The following is a 24227-nucleotide window of genomic DNA, read 5'->3' as shown; positions in this document are numbered from 1 at the left end:
AAACTTCAAGATGGCCATGGCACCACATTTGAAAAATGAGGGGTGGTGGTGGCTGGAGGGTTAAAAACTACCAGGTGCTTATAGTGGGATATTTTAAACATATTCTAGTAACTATTAACAACGAAACAGCAATCAGAGTAGTTATATTTGCAGCATGACAATGGTAGGAACATTTTTAAATAAATGTATTTTTATGCATTAAAATGTATCAACAAAACATGGTGTACTATTGTTACCAGAAGTCGAAACTAAAAGTAGCTGACTGTGGTGGGAAAACTAAAAGAAAAATGTAGCATTCATTACAATGAAACAACTAATGACAGTGCAAAGCAAAATACGTTTACCATTATGTATTGCCCACCTTGTTCAAAGTATCCAATTATACCACAGTTTTTCCAAGAATTACGTAATCCTCTTTAACTGAAGTGCATAAATTTGAATCACAGCACCATCTTAACTGTGATCATAGGTATCGAAATAATATGAATTTTTGTGCCATGTTCGAAAGCATTTATCAAAAAAATCGCATAAATGGTATAACTTCCAGCGTATACACATCTATACAGCATTTCCACATCAGCGAAGTACACACGTAGACAGTGTTTACACCACACACTCGGAAATAAAGCAACCACTGCGAACATGCAAATTCGATCTTGGTTACATATATATATGAACTTGAACATCCCTATAGTAGCAAGGTTATATAAATTGTTCTGTGATGCTTTTGAAAAGTCACTATGTTAATACAAAGTTTAGTACATCAGCCAAAATAGTCAGCAACACTAAGAATGCTATGTTAATGGCAAGTCACAATGTTATTTTAACATGCGAACACACACATAGATGGAAACTGACTCTCAAGTTAATGCTATTTTCAAATCTAAATTATCTGTACTATTTTTATAGAGTAATACATGACAAATGTAGCACACTAAGCAGTCAGATAGGCCTAAATAAGTGTTTGTCACTGGCAGTACAAAAACGATTTAGTTTTTATCAAAAATACATAAGCACATGCGCAGTAGTTTTGGCTATGTGACAAGGTAGTCTCATTTGTTCTACAAAACTCATGTTTAGTTAAAATAACGAATTAACTAGTGGAAAAGGGCAATTAATTTGTGTCATCTTGAAGTATAACTGTAGACTCTCATAATTGTTGCCACAACGATATTTTCATGTCAAAATTGCTTGATAACATACTTTGTAAAATGTAGCAAGTTACACATTTCTGCTTAAACAATTCCTCTTAGGCCTAAATAAGGCTACAATAGTGACTGTAAGAAAGAGGAACTTGCATCACCTCCATAAGCACTTTTTTAGGAGGGAATAAACTGACGTATCATGTTCTACACTAGAGAAAACAGATCGATGATACTGAGGGTCTTTAACAGATTTTTTTATTACATTTGAACTTCAACATACTTCTGGTAGCGAGATTATCCTAGGAAGACCCAGATTTAACGTTCTTCGACAACTAACCAAAGTACAAATGATGTGTTACGTGTTACATCACTTACACTAAATGTTTTAATCAAATGCAAGAGAATGATCATACTCCATGAAATACGAAATGTCTCCATTCAATTCTGCACTAACAAAGGCAGTTGTGGAGGGACAAGGCAGATGGGAAACTGCCCCCAAGACAATGGAAAAGATGTCTGTAATATTGTCTTTGACACCAAAACGAAATTATTTAGTAAAATACGTTAAAACACATACACACACACACACACACACACTCACTCACCTTCCTTATCGCAATAGGTAAATGTAATTACAGATCTGTGATCAGGAATGCAGAAATGCAAACCTGTACTACGCTTAACAAACACAAAGGATTTTCAAACTAAATATTACCACATCCAAATCGTCAGTAGCATTTTTTAAAATACATATTGGTCACGTACTGGCGTTAATGAAATAAATTATAGTTTATTGAATGGGCATAATTCTATCTTTCAGTACGCATTAAAGTGATAAAATACATAAAAATGATTCTGTAACATTGTAGACCACACATGGACAGCACTGCTACTCTAATTTAAAGCCTGAAGTGCACTTCTCGCCAAAAACTTCAAACGTAAACAACATTATTCCCACATCTAAATGCATCGAAAACTACCTTTGAAGACAATATTAATACCAGTAGAACGTTATAGTTATGCCAGGATAGGTTATAATTTTTATCTTACAGTTTAAAAAAATGGTCATCTAGTGCTGAAAATGCTAGATAATACAGTCATTGAAACTAAACAGCACTTTGTCGAAACAGCATTCTGAACAGTATATAGTGACTGCCACTACTCACTGTCATTCCCTTTACCTAAATAAATGGGGAATCGTACAAGGTTAATCAGAATCCCTTGACATTATAACTGCTGCCCCACAGTAGAAACTGCGTGGTACTTCAGTGAAATAGCATCCTGAACGGTAGATGGTGATTGACTTTATTCCATTATACCAATTTTAACTGACTGCCATCACTTTGAATGGCACAGAGACAGTGCTTGGATCACAACTTGATGGTGAGTGTAAGCTACTGTACCTCAATTTGCGTTTCAGTAACAGAAGTTGAAAGTGTATGTGACTGAAATGGAACAAAACGTAATGGAATGAATCAGAATGAAATGAGTCACAGTGGAACAGAACAGAATAGGGTGGAATGGAATGAAATACTAAGAAAATGATAAGATCATTAAAAATGCAGTGGGTTGAAATTTTATTTACACAGACAATTTAAAATAAATATTGAGTGGGACAACGATGGTCAGCCGTTCCAATCGTTCTGATCCATTCCTTTCCAACCAGTTTCGTTCTGACCCACTCCGTTCTGTTCCATTCTGACTGATAATGGTCAATTCCATTCCACTCAGACCCTTTCCATTTCATTTTGTTTCAGTTCACACTGTTTGGATATGTTATATTCCAGTTTGTTGGGTAACAAACCGTTCTGTTCCATTTTGAACATATACACTCTTTGCTTCTGATGTTAGAATGCTGTTAGTGACCTATTAGCTGACACTGACTGTAAGGTCATAGAATATATACTGTTACCATGTGTTCATTGTAATGGTATTAAACATGATCAGAGTAATGGCTGACACTGTGCAAACTGATTCTCATCACCCCCAATACCCCATCACTGTATTAATGGCAGCAACCATGTAAAGCGATCATCGTTACACCACGAACAGCATCCACTATGCTTTCAAGGAAGTCAGAATGCTGTTAGTAGTCTATGCTGTTATTGATCTATTAGCTGACATTGTCTTAAGGTTGTAGAATATATACTGTCACCATGTGTTTGTGGTAATGGTATTAAACATGATCAGAATAATGGCTGACACTGTGCAAACTGACTCTCTTCACCGCCAATACACCATCACTGTAGTAATGGCAGCAACCATGTAAACCCATCATCATTACCCCACAAACTGTATCCACTATGCTTTCAGAGAAGTTGTCATCACCATTGCTGGGATAATGACAGTCATTATGCAACCTAGTTCATTAAATATCAGTGGTACCATCCACGTATTCATGGTAATGATAGTCACCATAACTGGAGTAAGACTTCCACCATGTACATTTGGGGTAATAGCTCACTGAGGTGATGGCAAACACCATACAAACAGATCTTAATTAGCCTATTACCATGTGCTGAGGTGCTGTTTTCACCATGATCAGGGTAATGGCAGTAGCCAACCATGTCAACTGATTCTCATTACCCCAATAGTATCCATCATGCATTCAGAGTAAAGTTGATCACCATAACTGGGGTAAATGCAGTCACAATATAAACTGATTGTAATTACTCCCTCTCCTATGGTATCCACAGTGTGTTGGTGAAGTGGTAATCATAATGATGAGGGTAATAGCAGTGTCTTTCTGTTGTTATTGAGTGCCATGTAACTTCCACTGTTTGGCAGCACGATTTACCCTACCAGCAGAAAATGACAAACGTTATGTTCTGCAAGATACAGTTAGTATTCTAGCATGAAAACACTGTAATATTTTGTTGAATTTGAAATTGGTTTAGAGGCGATTGTTGAAGAATTTAGACATGAGAATGACATATTTTGCTTTGTTACTTATCATCTAGAAATGCACTTATACCTGTTAGAACAGTGGTAGTCTCCATATGGGTTTTAAAATATTACATATCCTTTTTTTATGTATTTCAATGAATTTAATGTGGCATGCAAAGATCGAATAATGGTTGTTGATTAATCTACAATATATTTCCATAGTGCCAGCGAGTCATACGTTTTTTAGTAAGTAATACTGACAATTTATATGTGCAAATATTTAATCTCAGGATCCATTGTGCTTGAAAAGTACAGTACAAAAAAGAAATTTATTCATCAACATGCTCCACAATTTCTTCAGTAGTCTCAATATGCAAACCATGAGTGCATATTTTTTTCAAAAAAATGTAGAACAATTAAATTATCACTGTAGTAACATGAGTGTTTTGAAATTAAATCTGTCCATATTTCAAGAAATAATCCTGTTTTAACACAATGTTTTAATTTCTGTTATTAATACACTTATTCTGATAAATAATTTCGCTTCTCCGTTGCTCCACAACCACCTTTTATAATTGTGCTGTGTTGAATATAAACATATCATATTTAAGGTATTATGATACTCCCCTTGAGTATTATGAAAATATGTAGTTTATTTGATGTGACACATTACCGATGTCCTCAAAACGCATCATTTTCAGTTCGATTTGTTGTTCTCAAGAGTCAAATAATATGACATATATACGTTATACATAAAATTTAGTAACGAAATCAATAACAACATTAAATAGAAAACAGAATTATACTGAAAACAATCTCTTTATTCCATCACAAATCTGTTTTCAGCTTCTATGGCTATCATCAGTTGACAACTGCTTGTCAAAAACACAGTGATGTGTGACTTCCACTGATATTATTTCCTCAGATAATAACAAAAATGATGACATATGGAAGGTTTACATATGAAATCTTTATAGTTTTGTCATGCAGAAATAGTTACATTAACTAAAAAACGATGGCATGCATTTAATGACTGATGAAGAAAATATAGTTGAATTTACAATGTTAATCTACTACTTGTAAAGGAAACTTAATTTAGCACAGGGGAAGAAGAATCTGAGTTTGGTCATTTAATACTAAGTTGGCGTGCTTTGTAATATGTTTGTCGATTTCAAGTATTTACAACATGGCCTTTCTTCTGGTTTTCCAACAGAGAGTAAATTCACATTGTGCACCTTTAAGTGTTTATCTGGTAAAAGGCGATCAGTAAAAATTAAAATTCTTCTTTCTTAATATCCCGTTTCTCTTACAGTAAGACACCCTAATTACCACAGCTGCAGGCCGACCAGTATAAATACTTTTCCACAGATTTCATATGTGATTTTGTATGCACTACTCTGTGTCAACTGTTACAGTTGATCTTTACTACTGAATAAAACTTCGGTTGAGCTGTTGGTATTACAAAATTCAGGTCTGTAGTTGCGCGACTTATAATGTCATCTGAAATTTTGCCAATATATGGGACAACGCACACGTTCTTGTGCCTACTGACTGGTTCCTGTTGGCCACCATACTGAAATGGTGTAACTTTATTTAAATTTCTTTTTTTTTTGGTAGCATATTATTAATCAGGGCCATTACTGGAGGCAATCATATTTTGTAGTTCTGTTTTAAAGGCAGTTTCAGGTAATCGAACAAGCATGAGGCTGTACACAATCGAATGGAGTGCTGCGTGCTTATAGCTGTGAGGGTGTGGTAGCTTGCAAGGATTACAATATATGTAACCATAATTTGTCTGTGCTTAAATCTATATTAAAGTCTAAGAACTCCTAAATGTATTTTATACTGTTCTATAGCCACTTAGTAACATCGATAATATTTATATAGTGTAGAAAGCGATACGAACTTCTTGCCCCCTAAAATGGTGAATGTTCGTTTTTATATGATCAGTAACATTCCCTTTAAGCCAAGCAGCCATAGTTTAAATATTCCACATAGCCAGCTGCATGACTTCTGTACTATTATAGGAAAATTCCGATGTGGAGTTATAATTTTGGCAATTGATTTGAGAGTGTACATTCGTCTTTTTGGAAGATACTTATTATTTCATTCATTCAGTAGTTGACACTTTATTTGAGCTAAACATAGGTTTAATAGAAGAATTTAGAGATGGTCATCTCTGTGACATAATCACCTGCTTAGCGTGCTCCAAGTGCTTTTTACTGTTGTACGAATAACAATAATTATGGTTTTGGCATGGAAACAGTTTGAGGGCACTTAATATGAGAGTCCACAACCACGTTACAGATACCAATTCCACAGATACCTGTGCAACGTTGTGTTGAATTAACACTTCGACACTTCTAAAGCGTCACAGAAGCAGTAGTATGTGAAAAATATTTAATTTGAAGGTTGGTTGTGTACTACAAATATCGAATTTTCACGTTCAGATTGTGTATGTGTGTGTGTGTTTGTGTGTGTGTGTGTGTGTAGGCTGTTGGGTGGGTGGGTGTCAACGTTCTTCATGCTGATGTATTTTCGATTTGGAAGTATAGGAAGTTATATACTTTATGTAATTTTCCGCATATGTACTTTTGAACATGGTGCATAATATTCATATTTTTCAGATACTTTTGAGTACGAAAAAGACGGCTACTCTAAAGCTACACTGTCATTGGCTGTTCCATTTTAGCGGCCAGTAAAGTACTTTTAGATGAAGAAATACTGCATGTTCTACTCCCTACGTATTTTGTTTTTGAGTTAATACTTTTGACACCGTGCAAAACCTTAGTTCATTCGGCTGTTTCTTAACGCCACCAACATGACCCCGTGACGTCAATTTGTGCTATTTCTTTCGGAAATACTGTAGTATAATGAGATAATTTGAACATTTTGTACTATTCACACTGTCTGAACTGTTTCGATTTAGGTAAAAAATACTGCAGTGTTATTGGTAATTTAATTGCAAGAGGAGCAGTTCTTTTAAGGTGGGTAGGACGTCAAACGGGCCGATTTGGAGCAGGAGAGGCACCACAGGACATTTTAATTCCCACTGTCTATACTTTTACAAATAAATTCATAAAACTTGGTCAGCATGACCAGGAAGGATTCAGAGTTCACACTCATAGCAGTGGTAGTTCGAAATCATAACGAAGTAATTTTTTTACATGTGAAATTTCATCATTTTTTCACTTACTAATGGCAGCATTTGTTGCTAAAGGTACACTTTTCTTCATAAGTGAGAGAGATGGTTCGATGAATTTTGCACAGCATACAAACCATACTTAAAGGTGTATGAAACTCTAGAATTTTCCCAATCTATTAAAAACTGTGGTAAAAACTGAGGCACTTGACTGCAAAATTAGTGTTTTTTCTAAACATGAAGTTTAAAATACAACAGATCATTAGTTTTTCCATAAATTAAATAAATTCTTGAGTTTCATACACCTGTAAGTATGGTATGTATATTGTGCAAGATTCATCGAAGAATCTCTCTAACTTATGAAGAAAAGTGTACCTATAGCAACAAATGCAGCTATTAGTAAGTGAAAAAATGAAGAAATTTCACATGTAAAAAAAATTATTTTGTTATGTTTTCGTACTTCCACTGCAATGAGTGTGAATCCTGAATCCTTCCTGGAGATGCTGACAAATGTTATGAATTTATTTGTAAAAGTATATACACTGGAAATTAAAATGTCCTGTGATGCCTCTCCTGCTCCAAGTCGGCTTGTTTGATGTCCTACCCCCTTAAGTTTTTTAAAAAAATTTTCGCCATATTCATCTTCGATTCAGTTTAATGCCTGGTAAAAATATTATACTGTGAGTGGTTGTTTCATTTTAGAACATACTTAGATATTTTATTATAAATTCCCCAACCACTGCCGTATGGCATTTTAAGTGTTTTATTAGCCGCTTTTATTTTATTTGAGGCCGAAAAATTAAAATTTCCTGCTAGCTCCATCTAGAGCATTTTAAATTTCCAGTTACTGCTATCTTGCATTTTCTTAAATTTCCCTCTACCGTGATCTTGGATATTTGTATCTTCCACCATCCGCCATGTCGATGTCCTGTGTTCAGGTCACTGGTGATATAATTACTACTGAAATGTAGGCAGGTTCCTGCCTTTGGGTGTAGACTACGCGAAGGGCGAGAGGGGTGGTGTCACCATTGCTAGACTACTGGTAATTCAACAGAAGAATACATAGCTTTTCACTTCCGTTGAAAATCTCAGCTTAGGGAGGCTTGTGGTGAGGTCAGTTGCACCAGACTAACTCCCCTGTAACGATGCGGACAGACGTGGTTGGATGCGATGTGCGTGTCCGCAGAAAGTGACGATCACGGTGAAGAGAGAGCATGACAACACGCTAGAGTTGGTGCTGAGCAAGCTGTGGGCGTCGTCCATCCTGCGTGACAACATGGTCACCGTGTTCGGCTTCATCCTGCACATGCCCGACAACCCGCTGCCGGCGGACCTCTACACCTCGCTCTTCTACATCTACACCGATGTGCGCTTCAGGCGCGTGCAGACTGTCGAGCTGGTCAGCTGCCTGCCCAAGATGTCCTACGAGTCGCCACATGGGCAGTTCCTCATCCTGTTCCGAGAGCTGCGCAAGGTCTGCCCAAAGTACCTCAGCGGCGCTGTCGAGGTAAGCTCGTCACGATATTTCTTTTTTTTTTTTTTTAATATAAGTTCTTGAGTCTTCTGACTGATTTGATGCGGCCCTCCCCTAATTCCCCTCCTACGCCAACCTCTTCATCTCAGTGTAGCGCTTGCAACCAATGTCCTAATTATTTGCTGCGTGTATACCAATATCTGTCTTCACCCACAGCTTTTGTCCTCTACAGCTACCTCAAGTACCATGGAAGTCATCTCCTGACGTTTTAACAGATGTTCTATCGTCCTGTACCTTCCCCTTGTCAGTGTCTTCCATGTATTATTTCCCTCTCCGAGTCTGCGCAGATCCTCCTCATTCCTTACCTTATCAGTCCGCCTAATTGTCGACATTCATCTGTCAAATGTTTCGGTTTCTTCTATTCCAGTTTTCTCACAGGCGGTGTTTCACTACCATACAATTCTCTGCTCCATACGTGCATTCTTAGAACTTTCTTCCTCAAATTGAGGCATACGTTTGATACAAGTAGACTCCTCTTGGCCAGGAATGACCTTTTTGTCAGTGCTAGCCTGCTTTTGATGTCCTTCTTGCTCCGTCTGTCATTCCCCATTTTCCTACTTAGGTAGCAAAATTACTTAACTTCATCTACTTCGTCACCATCAATCCTGATGTTAAATTTCCCGATGTTCTCATTTCTCCTTCTTCTCATCACGTTCGTCTCTTTTTATTTACTACCAGTCCATACCAATTACTCATTAGACTGTTCATTCCATTCAGCACATCATGTAATTCTTCTTCACTTTGACTGGGGATAACGACGTCATCAGCGAATTGTATCATTGATATCCCTTCACCTCGAATATTAATACCATTGCTGAACCTTTCTTTTATTTCCATCATTGCTTCTTCGATGCACAGATTCAACAGTAGGGGCGAAATACTGCATCTGTGTCATCCACCCTCTTTAACCTGAGCACTTCGTTCTAGGTCGCCCACTCATATTTTCTATCTTGGTTCTTGTACGTATTGTATATTACGCGTATCCCCCTATAGCTTAACCCTATATTTCTCAGTATTTAAAAAATCTTGCCCCACTTTATATTTTCGAACGCTTTTTCTAGGTCAACAGATCCTATGAATGTGTCTTTATTTTTCTTTAGTCTTGTTTCCATTATCAACCGCAACATCAGAATTGCCTCTCTGGTACTTTTACCTTTCCTAAAGCCAAACTGATCGTCATCTAACATATGCTCAATTTTCTTTTCCATTCTTCTGTATATTATCCTTGTCAGCAACTTGAATGGACGAACTGTTAAGTTCACGCAATGATCTCAAAAATTCTGATGGAATGTTATCCATCCCTTCTGCCTTACTTGATCTTAAGTCTTCCAAAGCTCTCTTAGAGTCCGGTTCTAATACTGGATCCCCTATCTCTTCTAAATGGACTCCTGTTTCTTTTTTTAACACATCAGACAAATCTTCATTCTCATAGTGGCCTTCAGTGTACTCTTTTCACCTATGCGCTCTCTCCCCTGCGTTTATCAGTGGAATTCCCGTTACACTCTTGATGTTACCGCCCTTACTTTTAAATTCACCGAAGATTATTTTTACTTTCATATATGCTGACTGAGTCATTCCTACAATTATTTCTTTTTCGACCTCTACACATTTTTAGTGCAGACATTTCGTCTTAGCTTCCCTGCACTTCCTGTTTATTTCATTGGTCGGTTATTTGTATTTTTGTATCCCTGAATGTCCTTGAACATTTTTCTGCTTCTTTCTTTCATCGATCAACTGTAGTAGTTCTTCTGTTACCCATGGCTTCGTCGCGGTTACCTTCTTTCTATGTTCTTTCTTTACTACTTCTGTGATTGCTATTTGTAGGTATGTCCATTCCTCTTCAATTTTACTGCCTATTGAGCTATTCCTTGTTGCTGTATCTATAGCCTTAGAGAACTTCAAGCGTATCTCGTCATTACTTAGTACTTTCGTATCCCACTTCTTTGCCTATTGATTCTTCTGGGCTAATCTCTTAAATTTGATCTTACTCTTGGTTTTTATTTTGCTAAATGCATCCAGGTAACGGACCATACCAGCAAATACAAAGAACTTATCGGTGTTCAGCAGCGATAAATTAATTGTACTTGGTGGTGGAGTGTTTATTGCTGTCAGAAGCAGTTAACCTTGCAGTGAAGTTGAAGCAGATATTTCCTGTGAGTTAGTACGTGTAGTTGCGAAAACTTAACAACCGGAAAATGTTAATAATGGTTCCTTTTACCGATCCTCCCAACTAAGATGATACAATTGCTGAACAGTTCAAAGAAACTTTGAGTGTCATTTCAAATAGGTACCCCATTCATAGAATTATACTTTGTGGTGACTTCATTTTACACTCGATACACTACGTGATGAAACGTATCCGTATGACACCCCCAAAAAATAAACGTTTTTCATATGAGGTGTATTGTGCTGCCACCTATTATAAAGTACACTATAACAGCGACCTCAGTAGTCATTAGACATCGTGAGAAAGCAGATTAGGATCTCCGCGGAACTCAAGGACTTCGAACGTGATTTGGTGACTGAGTGTCACTTGTGTCATACGTCTTTACGCAAGATTTCCACACTCCTAAACATCCCTAGGTCCACTGTTTCCGATGTGATCGTGAAGTGGAAAAGCACAAAAGCGTACAGGCCGACCTCATCTGTTGACTGACAGGTGGAAACGTGAAGGGACAAGTACACCACAAAAGTGGGTACAGGCTGACCTAGTATGTTTACTGACAGAGACCGCCGACATTTGAGGAGGGTGATAATGTGTAATAGCGGACGTCTATCCAGATCACCACACAGGAATACCAAACTGCATTAGGATCCACTGCACGTGCAATGACAGTTAGGTGGGAGGAGAGAAAACCTGGATGTTATGGTCGAGTGGCTGCTTGTAAGACACACATTACGTTGGTAAATACCAAGCGAAGCCTCGCTTGGTGTAAGGAGCGTAAATATTAGACGATTGAACAGTGGAAAACGTAGCGTGGAGTGACAACCCACGGTACACAATGTGGCGATCCGATGGCAGGGTGTGGGAACGGGGATTGCCCGGTGAACGTCATCTTCCAGCGTGGGTATTACCAACAGTAAAGTTCGGAGGCGGTGGTGTTATTGTGTGGTCGTGTTTTTCATGGAGGGGGCTTGTACCTCTAGTTGTTTAGTATGTCACTATCACAGCACAGGCCTACATTGATGTTTGAAGCACCTTCTTGCTTCGCACTGTTGAAGAGCAATTCGGGGATGGCGATTGGATCTTTCAACACGATCGAGCACCAGTTTCTAATGCATGGCCTGTGGCGGAATGGTTGAACGACAATAACATCCCTGTAAAGGACTGACCTGCACAGAGTACTGATCTGAATCCTACAGAAAACCTTTGTTATGTTTTGGAGTGCCGACTTCTTATCAGGCCTCACCGACCGATATCGATACCTCTAATCAGTGCATCACTCCGTGAAGTATGAGTTGCCATTCCCCAAGAAACCTTCCAGCACCTGACTGAACGTATGGAAGCTGTCATGAAGGCTAAGGGTGGGCCAAGACGATATTGGAGTCCAGTATTACCGATGGAGGGCACCACGAACTTGTAAGTCATTTTCAGACAGGTATCCTGATACTTTAGATCGCATAGTGTATGTCAGTGGTAGGCATGAAACGCCACCCGAAAACAAAAGTGTGTGTTGAGTGATCGTAACAGGCGGCCATTGAAGAAGACTGTGGCGAAAAATAAGAGAACGACAGCTGCCATCGGACTGAATGTCGTAGTCGCGAACCCTGTCAACACGAAAACGACATGAAATGGGATAGGTAATCAAGGAACTGGAGGACGAGCTGGAATTCCAAAACCACTCATCAGTGATGAAAATGCCGGGAAGACGACAACGTGGTGCCGTAGCCATAAGACATTGACTATGGGGAAATGAAAGACTGTAATGTGGTCGGATGAGTCTTGTTTCACACTGTTGCCAACTTTTAGCCGAGTTTACGTCCCGTGAGTAAGACACGACTGGGGGCAACCATATTCCGTGGGCCCCATGGTTACCCTGATGTGTCGCATTATGTGACAATTTCGGCTGATTAGGTCCGTCGGGCGGTACAGGTTTGTTCTCCAGTGGTGACGCTGTTTCCACGACAACAAGGTCTCTTTCATACCAGTTCGTATCGTCCAGGATTTGTTCTGTGAACACGAGGATGAATTGTCACATTTCCCGTGGCCACCACGGACACCAGATCTTAATTTATTTTGAGCTTCTGTGGCCTAGTTTGGAGATGTGGGCGAGAGACAGCTGCCCACTTTCACCTTAGATACCTGGAACTCCCGCAGTAATGCCGGAACAATGGTATAAGATGCCTCTGAAAACCATACGGGATCTGTATACATCTGTCTCGCACTGACTGGCACCTGTTTTGAATGTCAACGCGTTTCCAACAATTGATTAATCACGGTAATGTGTTGTGTTTGTGGTGCTCCCATATCAATGTCCTCATGTACCTTTCTTTGGTACATAGATGGCTTTTTTCTAGATTCCGGCTATTAGATGGACTTAGTCCCCTTATACTAAACGAGTGAAGTAAAGAGAACGACCAAATCTAACAAGTATATCTTACATTTGTCGTTTCGTTTATCACAGCTTTCCACTGATCGGCTATGAAAATGTGAAATGCTAATAGTGTTATCGTGGCAAGAGCTGTGAGTTTGGGCAATTTGTATTGCGTTCCGCTTTGTTGACACGTTACAATATAGCATATTGAGAATGGCGGATGGCAGGAGTGGCGGTATGATAAAATTAAAGAATTAGAGCAGGGATTCCCAACCTTTTAACTGGCGGACCCCTTCTTCAGTCGAAAATCCATGGCGGACCCCTAGTCAGTCAAGAGCACATGAAAACATTTAATGCAAGTGCCATGTTCCCAATGCCCAATGAACCCCCCCCCCCCAACCCCGCCGAAGTATCAATAGTCTTTGGTTTATAGATGAATAAAAACAACTTGAAATTAACGATCCAATTTGAATTCCCACTGTATCCAGACACTTACTAGTGGATTTATTCCGTTTGTTAAACACACTATAGCCTGATTAAAATTACTTGGTAATTGACATTTCACACGTTGGAGCTGCCTTGCTCGAAGAGCAAACAAAGTCACTTCCAAACTGTTCGCTGTTGACAAGACGCCGCTTGTGGTCTGTTCACTTACTGTTTGGCTACATGTAAGCAGCATACATATTTCGTAACAGTCGTGTGTGTGTGTGTGTGTGTGTGTGTGTGTGTGTGGTTTTTCGTGAAATCCAAAGAAAAATTTTCAAATGTATATAAAGTCGATGGGACTTAACTGCTGAGGTCATCAGTCCCTAGTCTTACACACTATTAACCTAAGTTTAACTTCCACTAAGGACAACACACACACACACACACACACACACACACACACACACACACGCACACGCCCGAAGGAGGACTGGAGCCTCCGGCGGGAGCGGCCGCGTAATCCACGAAGGCATGGCGCCCTAGACTACGCGGCCATTCCGCGCGGCTGTGAAGAATAGAGGTAGACCCATGATTCGGGATACAAACACACCACGACAGAAAAGAGGCCAAGGAGCCTTTAAAGGACTATTGTGACATCTGTTGTGCAATGCGTGGGAACACATTCAGTGCCGGCCGGAGTGGCCGTGCGGTTCTGGGCGCTACAGTCTGGAACCGAGCGACCGCTATGGTCGCAGCTTCGAATCCTGCCTCGGGCATGGATGTGTGTGTTGTCCTTAGGTTAGTTAGGTTTAATTAGTTGTAAGTTCTAGGCGACTGATGACCTCAGAAATTAAGTCGCATAGTGTTCAGAGCCATTTGAACCAATACTTTCACCCAGTTTACATGCGTTTCCAAAACCGGATTTCGTAAGCCGATGTCCCAGTTCCGCTTTTGGTTGGTCAGGTAAACACTTCAAATTCGTCTCTGGAAATCTGTTTTTATAAAGCCGTTTTCTAGTTCCACAATCGATTTTCGTGGCCATGTAAACAGCTCGTAAAGTCTAGTTATTTTTAAGTTTTTGCGTATCTACTGATCGGCAGCTGTCAGTCCATAGCCGGCAGGTAGCAGGCGGCATTGCAACAGCATACTGTCAGTTGGTAGCTGGCAACTGGCAGGCGGCGTGGCAACAGTTTAGCCACAGCTGACAACTTCAACTACTACTTGGACACGACAGTAAACAAATTAGGAAAACAAAGAAACAGACTCCCTTATTTCTATATAAGAAGACAAAGCATTTCTCAGAACGTAAGACTTTTTTTCTCAAAGGAAACAATTCTGGCAGAGGAGGTTTACTTTTTACAATGTGGAACGAGAAAAGTCCTCATTTGTTTACGCTCGCAGCAAGTTGCCACAATGTAGTGTCAGAGTAATAGCAAATAATTGTAACTGAAGTATAGGCAGGCCATATATTTAACTGAGAGGACGGAATAAATTATAAAGAAAAGAAATAAGCTATAGAAATCGTTTTAATTTTTGTAACAAAAATATCGATGCCAACAGAATTCAATTAATAATTATTTTGCAAATGAGAGAAGAAAGAAACAAAATTCCTACAGAGTTATTATGGTTCAAATGGCTCTTAGCACCATGGGACTTAACATCTGAGGTCATCAGTCCCCTTAAAGAGTTATGGTTCAGGTACGTTCACTGAGCATCTATGAAGAAAAATGCTTTCTTCTTTATTATAGATGAGTCTGTAGGAATAATAACAGAATCCTAATGTGATGGTTGAGGGTGCTTCTGCCGACACAATTTTAAAAAGTTGGGTTCAATTCTGGACAACTGGAGACGGATGTCTGGTTCTGCATCTAGACAGCTTTGGTACTTAGTTTTGTGGGCAGCATAGATCGAGAATCCAGATTCGCACATGTATGTTGTGGCAAACGGAAGAAGTACACGTTTTGCCTTTTCAACAAGGGCGTAGTATTTCTTGTTATCCAAACGAATCCAAACGTGTGAGTAACCGTCAATATCAAAACTTGATTTCAAGGTAGGATCTGTGGCAATTTCTATCAACAACTCATATTCATTTGATGATACAATGTTCGGCTTTTTCGATACAGTGAATGGGTTTACCACCCATTCGTATTTCTGCAGCTTCTCATCTTCAGCCGTTGGGAATTAATGCTCCAACAATGACATCAAGCTTCGGAGATATTCCAGGATTTGATGAAACAAATTCTTCCCAAACGCCAATGTTGTGTTTTTCAAAAACTCCTTGAGAAGAGTAAAACACTCAACCTTCACCTCCTCGACACTCTCTGCCCAAAAACTGATTTTCCTCTTGAATGCTTGAACTTTGTTGATAGCAGTGACCTTTGTTTCACTTTGCCGTTGGAGTGAAATATTCATTTCGTTCATTTTGGAGAAAATATCTGACAAATAGGCAAGTATACACTACCAATTTTCGTCATTAATAAGGTCTGCTAATTTGATGTTATGCTCCAAAACGAAAGCTAAGACCTCCAATCTTAAATCGTACAACGGAGAGAGTGCGTTCCCACGTGAGAGCCACCTCACTTCTGTGTGGAGAAGCAGGGAACGATGATGGCTTCCCATATCTTCACACAGTATTGTGGAAAGTCTTGACTTCAACGGCCTTGATTTTATGTAGTTAATAATTTGAATGGATTCGTCTTAAACTTTCTTGAACGAAACAGGCAATGACTACTGCTGCAATTCTTGGCGTTTTCTTTTATTTTCGCTATTGCTCCGACTGTAGGAACCGTCATAGCTTTTGCGCCATCTGTGCACGTATCTATGCAGTTAGACCATGAAACTTCGTTAGTCCTTAAAAGATCGTCCAATAGATGGAATATTTCAGCACCTGTTGTGTTAGTAGGTAGTGGTCTGCACAATAAGAGGTCCTCCTCAAAACATCCAGAATATTCATAACGGACAAACGCCAATAAAATCGCTAATCCTGCAACATCAGTGGATTCATCTATCTGCAGAGAAAATGAATTGTGTTGGATGCGAGAAACAAGAGTGTCTTTCACATCATTTGACATTTCAAAAATGCGTCTCTTGACAGTATTGTCTGATAATGACACCGAAGATACAAGCTTTATTGCATTTTCGTCCAGCATGCAAGAAACAATATCATTAACACACGGCTTTATGAGATTTTCTGCAATGGTATGAGCTTTGCCTGTTTTTGCCACTCGATAACTAACCAAGAAAGAAGCTTTCAATGAATTTTCATTAATTGTTTTTGCGTGAGTTTTCATGCAGTGATGAGAAGCAGCTTGTTCAGCACTCTTCCTTTTGAAAAAAATCGACATCTTTAGCCTGGAAATGTGGGTGAGTACCTTCAAAATGACGGCGCAATTTAACTGGAACCATTGAACTGTTCTGACGGACTCGCGCACAAATTACACAGTGAGCTGTACCCTCCTTTGTCTCCATAAAGCCCATATCTAAATAGCTTTCGTTGTACTTACGCTACTTGGTTACACCACTTCCACAGGATATTGCAACCAATGGAGTACTTGCAGCGTTTTCACATAATAAATCCGGCTGTGGAGTTTCTTGTGATTGTTCTTCCTTTGGTCGTCCTCCCTCCTCATTCATTTGAACTGGAAACTTCCCTTGTTGTGATGGCGATGGAGAAACTGCACCCTTTTTCAATGATACTGACTTTAGCCATCGATCCATGTTAGAAGTAATAAACTGGTAAAAAATCGACTTATGAAATAGGTAGTGCACTGACAAAGCAAGTCTAACATTTTATGAAGCCTGGGGCCGCATACGTTCCAGCGAGCGCTGGGATTGGCCAACAAAGCTCGCTCCGCCTACGCGTAAAAGGTTTCAGCGCTTCCAGTGCCGTGTGCCGGTGCACAAACGACCCCCGTATTGTTGCGAAACAGTCGATCAGAGAAGCCGCATTCTCCGGCACTAGACTGTGTATACGTTCTCACTTGGGAACCGCAAAGGCTGCTTGGGAATACGACCTGAAGTAAAAGTACACGTTTTTCACACGAAAAAGAAATAGTTACGAATTTGATTTTCACATTTTTATTCAATAATTTTACTCATTACTTTACACGATTTGGTGAAAGGTGGCGGCGGACCCCTAGAAAGAGCCGACGGACCACTAAGGGGTCCGCGGACCACACGTTGGGAAGCCCTGAATTAGAGGATAGCTTCGCAAATGTGATTTTCAGGAGGGACGGGGAGAGGGCCCAAACTCGAATTTCGACCAGGGACCAAGTACTCTACTTCAGCCATTTCGTGTTGGAAATACTTTAAATTAGATATCCTAATGGCTTTTCCATGCTTTCCATGTCTCATGGAGTCGATGCTACGATGTGCCGTAGCCATTATTAGGGTCAAAAGAGATGCTACTTGTCGCTAAGTGAAGTAACCCGTAATTAAACAATGGATTGCAGGCTGCAAATGAGGATGTTGCTGCGGCCTTGAGCCTCAACATTAGTTTGATACGGGTATGTATGCTAGACTACATTGGTGCAACGCTTTACCTTTGTGCATAACCATTGAGGCTTGGAAACATCTGAACCTGGTTACGGCAGTCTACAGTTCGTCCCACCCACTCCCCTCCTCCGTTACTTCCATTCATTACCAAACTGACCCCACTTTGAAGCATGAAGATGTGTCCTGGCAGATGTGGCCTAAGCTTACATTATTTTCTATGTTTGTCTCCTTTCGATTCAGTACCTTGTCGTATAGTAATTCAATCAATTATCTAATCCTCAGCATTGTCCTGTAGCGCCATGTTACAGTGTCTTCTCTGAAATTTTTATTCTCCTTCAGAATTGTGTTGCGTGCGCGCATAGTTGTAACAGGTGGCTTTGGCTTTCTCTTTCATTCCTCCCCCCCCCCCCCCCCCCCCCCAAAGTTCATGTTCTGATGTTCTGCAACAATTTGTTTTCTCTTACTTCTTCTGCAATCATGAGAATAATTATTTCGTTTGCCTTAACTATTCGTATAATTTTTAGTATTTCATGATATATTCTTTCAATCTCTTTATCGTCCGTCGAAATCGTATACTACAGACCTGCCGGCCAGGGTGGCCGAGCGGTTATAGGCGCTATAGTCTGGGACCGCGCTGCTGCTACTGGCGCAGGTTCGAATCCTGCCTCGGGCATGGATGTGTGTGGTGTCCTCAGGTTAGTTAGGTTCAAGTAGTTCTAAGTTGTAGGGGACTGATGACCTCAGAAGTCCCATAGTGCTCAGAGCCAATACTAAAGAAGTGAATTACTGTTGTTCGACTTGGTGTTGTATCTCTCTTGGTTACAATAATACGTTCACTATACTATTCATAGTAGCCTACCCGCGTTTAAACTTTTCATTAGACCAACACCTGCACTACACTTATTTGGTAGTGTGTTTATAAACATTTACCCAGTGGACTAGATCTCTTGTTCTTTCTGCTTCCACATTTAACTAGTTCCCTCTGAACCTAAGTCCATCTGTATATAACTAGAACATATCCATCTACCTATTTAAATTCTTTACCCTATCTACTCGAATAGTCCGCAGCTCGTGGTCGTGCGGTAGCGTTCTCGCTTCCCGCGCCCGGGTTCCCGGGTTCGATTCCCGGCTGGGTCAGGAATTTTCTCTGCCTCGTGATGACTGGGTGTTGTGTGCTGTCCTTAGATTAATTAGGTTTAAGTAGTTATAAGTTCTAGGGGACTGATGACCATAGATGTTAAGTTCCATAGTGCTCAGAGCCATTTGAACCAATTTCTACTCGAATAAGGTATCTAACATTCCACGCTCCGAACAATAAAATGGCAGTTCATTTTTCCTGAAGACGATGTCCTGAGCAGTCATCGTCTGGAGTTCCAACGGCGGGACTATTTTAGCTCCGGAATGTTCTAACCAAAATGTTTTCATCAACTGATACAACACAGCTAAATGATCTTGAGATATACCGTGTATACAAAATTTTCGGAAATTTCCATTCCAGAGTTCTAGGACTTGTAGAGGGGAATGAGTTCGTAAGATCTTGAATAGGAACTCATGTCCGAAAACGTAACATTCCCATTCTACGACGGTTACAGTTCAGATGTGTAACCTATCCACTTCTTCTTAAGGAATCGAATTAGGCGTGACGCAGTCAGTTATTAGGTAGCAGTTTGAAAGGAGACATAACGAAATACCCAAAGGTCTTGCCAGGAGACCTTCTTCTGTATACCAACGTGCAAGAAGTAGACCTCGTATTTTTAATAGATGTTAAAATATTTGTAAGATTTAACACGAGAGCCGTGGGAAACATGCTACAGATAATAATTAGCAGATGACCTATTTTTGCGTACCAGGATAAGCAACTCTGAAATATTTGTCTTTCCCTCAGCAGACTGCATGCGATACACATCTGAACTGAAACCGTCGAAAAACGGAAACGGTATGTTTCCGTACATGGCATCCTATTCAAAATATTATCTACTCACTTCCCGCTATATGTCCTAGAAATTTGTAACGGGAATTTCCGAACACCCTACGTAATTTCCTCTTTATTTCCACCATCCGCAGCAACAAAACAGCTAGGACACGTGGACGAACGTTACAAGACCAGATTAGTCAGTCATCCCAATTGCTGCCCTGGTCCTACTGAAAGCGCTGTTGCTTGTTTTCATTAACCGTAACCTACTCTAATATTCCCACAGATATCGATCCGTCATGGTTGCACCTACGGTGCCGCTATTTGTACCGTTGAGGGACGGTAGCCATTGCACTGCGGAAAGGTGCACCGTTCGTGGGTATATGGGGAGAGGTAATGTCGACATGTGAATAAAAGTAAGAAAATTCATGTCTCAAAATTTAGCTAGCACTTTTAATCTAAAATATCGAAAGCAACGTTGCGTGAGTACTCTCTCAACACGTTGTACATATTTTCTGACGGCGGCGTCTCCTCTTCAGTATTCTGTCGATTCTTGCGCTGCGGATTCTGCTGCTGGCCGTCGTCCCGGTTGCTGGTCCAACCCAGACCCGTCTCGGAATACTGAGCCGCCTGTTTAGAACATATACCCCGCGTCTCAACATGCCGACACGAACCTGGGCTGGACGGGCTCCGATGACCTCCGGGCGTGGGTTTCCGTCTGCAGCACAACAGTCTGTGATATTCACCGCTGACGTCACTCCTTCTGTTTTCAGGGCACGGGAAAGAACTGTTTCATCATACCGCTCTCATATAAGGCTTCCTCAGCGTACTAAAAGGTGTCACTGACATCGCTGGCATCGACGAAATCTCAGACTGACTGTCATTGCTGACGCAGACGATGGAGGTTATTGCCGATGTATGAAATTTTGATTCTAATTTCACGCGACGAGAATTCTGTGAATATTTTATGCTAGGTTTCAGTACGTTTACGAGGAACGATGACACACTTATAATTATAATCTCGAAAAAAGTTAGTTTCTTAATTTATTTTCGTTTGTCTGCAGTGCTTGAACACATTGGTGCACTCGCACCAAGGTACTGTAAAACCACACTGGAGAAACAATAGTTATTTAAATTAAAATAAATTTTTGGTATAACTTATTTTTAAATATGACTTGAAGTATGAAATAAATTTCTCTACCCCGATACAGATTACTAATGCCATACTGATAGTTCTGGAAATTTGTGACTATGAAATTTTAATAGCTACGAAGAACGTGAGGCATATGCTACACATAATTTATGCATGAATAGTTCACCTCCTAATTATTAATTGTTGCATGATCCCCACGACTTTCGTGTTAAAAAATACAAATATTTTAACATATATTAAAAATACAGACTCAAAAATTTTGAGAAGTATTTATGTGGTGCTAGGGGAAATTATTTTGTACCTTTTACTTCATTTTAAAAACATGTTACACTGAAAATTTGTTTTTATTTACATAACTATTTTGTTCAACTTCAGTACTGTGTGTATGAAAGGTTTTTTTGCCGTAAACTGTTGTGACCTTAATCTGACACGTATTGGACAGCACTCAAAGAACCAACTGAGACTCCCCGGCCAGTCAGACTCCATCGACAGCAGTTAACCAAATTGATCAGGGGGTCAACAACAGGAAGAAAACGGACCACAGAGGTGCCACAACAGGATAGTAAAACTCAAAGGAGTAATCCAAGAGTGAAAACTTTTGGCGTAGCGAAAGGAGAGTGCAGGGAATACACAACGGATGGAAGAACCACGACGCGGCTTGCTTTATAATGTGGCCGCAGGCAGTAATTGCTCGGCAAGATGGGTGTGTCTTTGTGATGCTGTGAGGCAATACTGGTGTAAGCAACGCCATCTAGCCGCAATCATCGAGTTACAAGCATATCACCTGGAACGCATTCTGATACTATCTGCACAACAGCCTGTTTTGCAGGGCAGCAGATGTATGAGGCATTACCAACCGTTTTCACTCCAGGCTCTACTTCTATGATGGTTTGGACTATCAGACACACAACAAAGTGAGCTGCTATTGCGATGTTATCCAGTTCTGAGCTTTGTTTAAAATTTCTAGTCCCTGTCTCATCAGAAAATTAGTTTAAATCAGTTGCAACATTTGTACTAAACAGCTAGACAGATTGGAAAGGGACTTCATAAAAACATGTTAAAAACAATAGAGCCTAGTCGACTGATAAAGCGGGACTGGGCCGCGGCATAGTTTTGGCAGCTCCAGCGATGTGTTACAGTACCTTGACATGAGTATCTCAGTGTAGAACAGGACTTCAGAAACGTACCTGCAAGCAAACAAAAACCAAAAATATAAATATGTTTTTGCTGAGATAATTGAAACTGTATGATTGATCTCACACTCAGCTGGCGTCTATGACATCAGCCACGTTTACTAACGTTACAAGATCAGATTAGTTAGTCATCCCAATTGCTGCCCTGGAACTACTGAAAGCGCTGTTGCTTATTTCCACGAACCATATGTTACTTTAATGTCCCCACAGATATCGCTCCGTCGTGATTGCACCTACGGTGCCACTATTTGTACCGTTGAGGGACGGTAGCCACTCCTGTGCCAAAAGGTGCACCGTTCGTCTGCTGGATTACAATTTCGTTGACCTCTTGCCTGAATAACCTCATTCGATTTTCTGTCACATATTGTAATATAAGTACAGGAAAATGTATGTATTTTAAGCACTATATCAGCACACATTTTGACACTAAAGAATATTCCTGGATGCCACCTGAAGATTTTGTAAGGGTTCTGGAAATCGGGTGGCACAATAATTAATATGTTTTCCAACTCAGTTTTCCCTTGAATTGAAACGAAACCAAAATTAAGTGATTCCCATAGTTATTTCAAGAAAGTTGGCGAAGAAATTACACGCGATACACATTACATTATTTGTAAAGACTGAATTGATGGACGATCACTCCAATTGCTGAAAACGTTCTTTATTGTACACTACGACCCGTTTCAGCTTTTATACTGAAGAAATTTTCTGCTGGCATTTCTAAATTGTTCTTTGGTGATGCAAAGTCGAATCAATACACAGTTTTAGAGCAGCAGTGGACTCCAAACATAGAGAAACTAATAAATAGATGGAATCATTAGGAATACTCTCTTAAATTTTTTTGTCGTAAATTTAATAATTTAGCTTGTATTAGTGTCATTCACTTATCCTATGAATCCACTCCCTAAAATTCGAAAATGTTGTTGAACTGAAGAACCCAGATAATTCCTATTGAAACATGTTATAAATTACACTTACCTGTGTGTTATACTGTTTTGATATTGCAGCTGCTACCTTTATTATTGAAACATTTCCCTTGAATCACCACTTCTTAAATTTTCAGTCTCTTACAGTACTTTTAGGTGACTCACAATACGAAAAACTCATTATCGGTCTGCAAGAGATTTATTTAAGTTTGGTGTGGTACAGTGTGAGACAATAGGCAAAGAACATGAACTGAAACTTAGCTGTCAGGGAAGACTTTTATTGTGTTAAGTCAATGTGGTTTTGTACACCTTTTGTACCAATTACAATACCTACGTCATGGGTTCTGTGATCACTATATAATCTAGAAAGAGATCTTACATCACTGTAGAAAATTAGCGTTTTTTCCACAGCTCGTTTCCAGATCCAATTTATCTCTACTCTTACAACTACTGATTTAGGGACATCCACATAATGATGTACAACACATTAAGATTTTTCCTTTCGGGCACCACAGCCGCAAATTTATTAGACAGTTCCATTTTCCTCGGCGGCTCTTACAGAGTCACTGTTATTTACACAAAGACCAGCTTGTTTCGGCTGTTAACCATTTTCATGTGCGTACTCCTGTATTCCTAAATTTATATCATCTCTTGTGATTGAATACTAATGTATCAGGGAGTAATCAAAAATTGTTTGAAAATTTGTGGTAATGTCTTATGGGACCAAACTGCTGAGGCCAGCCGGCCGCTGTGGCCGAGCGGTTCTAGATGCTTCAATCCGGAACCACGCTGGTGCTACTGGCGCAGGTTCGAATCCTGCCTCGGGCATGGATGTGTGTGATGTCTTTAGGTTAGTTAGGGACTGATGACCTCAGATGTTA

The sequence above is a fragment of the Schistocerca cancellata genome, chromosome 9, assembly GCF_023864275.1.
Source record: "Schistocerca cancellata isolate TAMUIC-IGC-003103 chromosome 9, iqSchCanc2.1, whole genome shotgun sequence".
Lineage (NCBI taxonomy): Eukaryota > Metazoa > Arthropoda > Insecta > Orthoptera > Acrididae > Schistocerca > Schistocerca cancellata.
The sequence above is the reverse complement of the archived record's forward strand: the minus strand, read 5'-3'. Positions refer to the sequence as shown.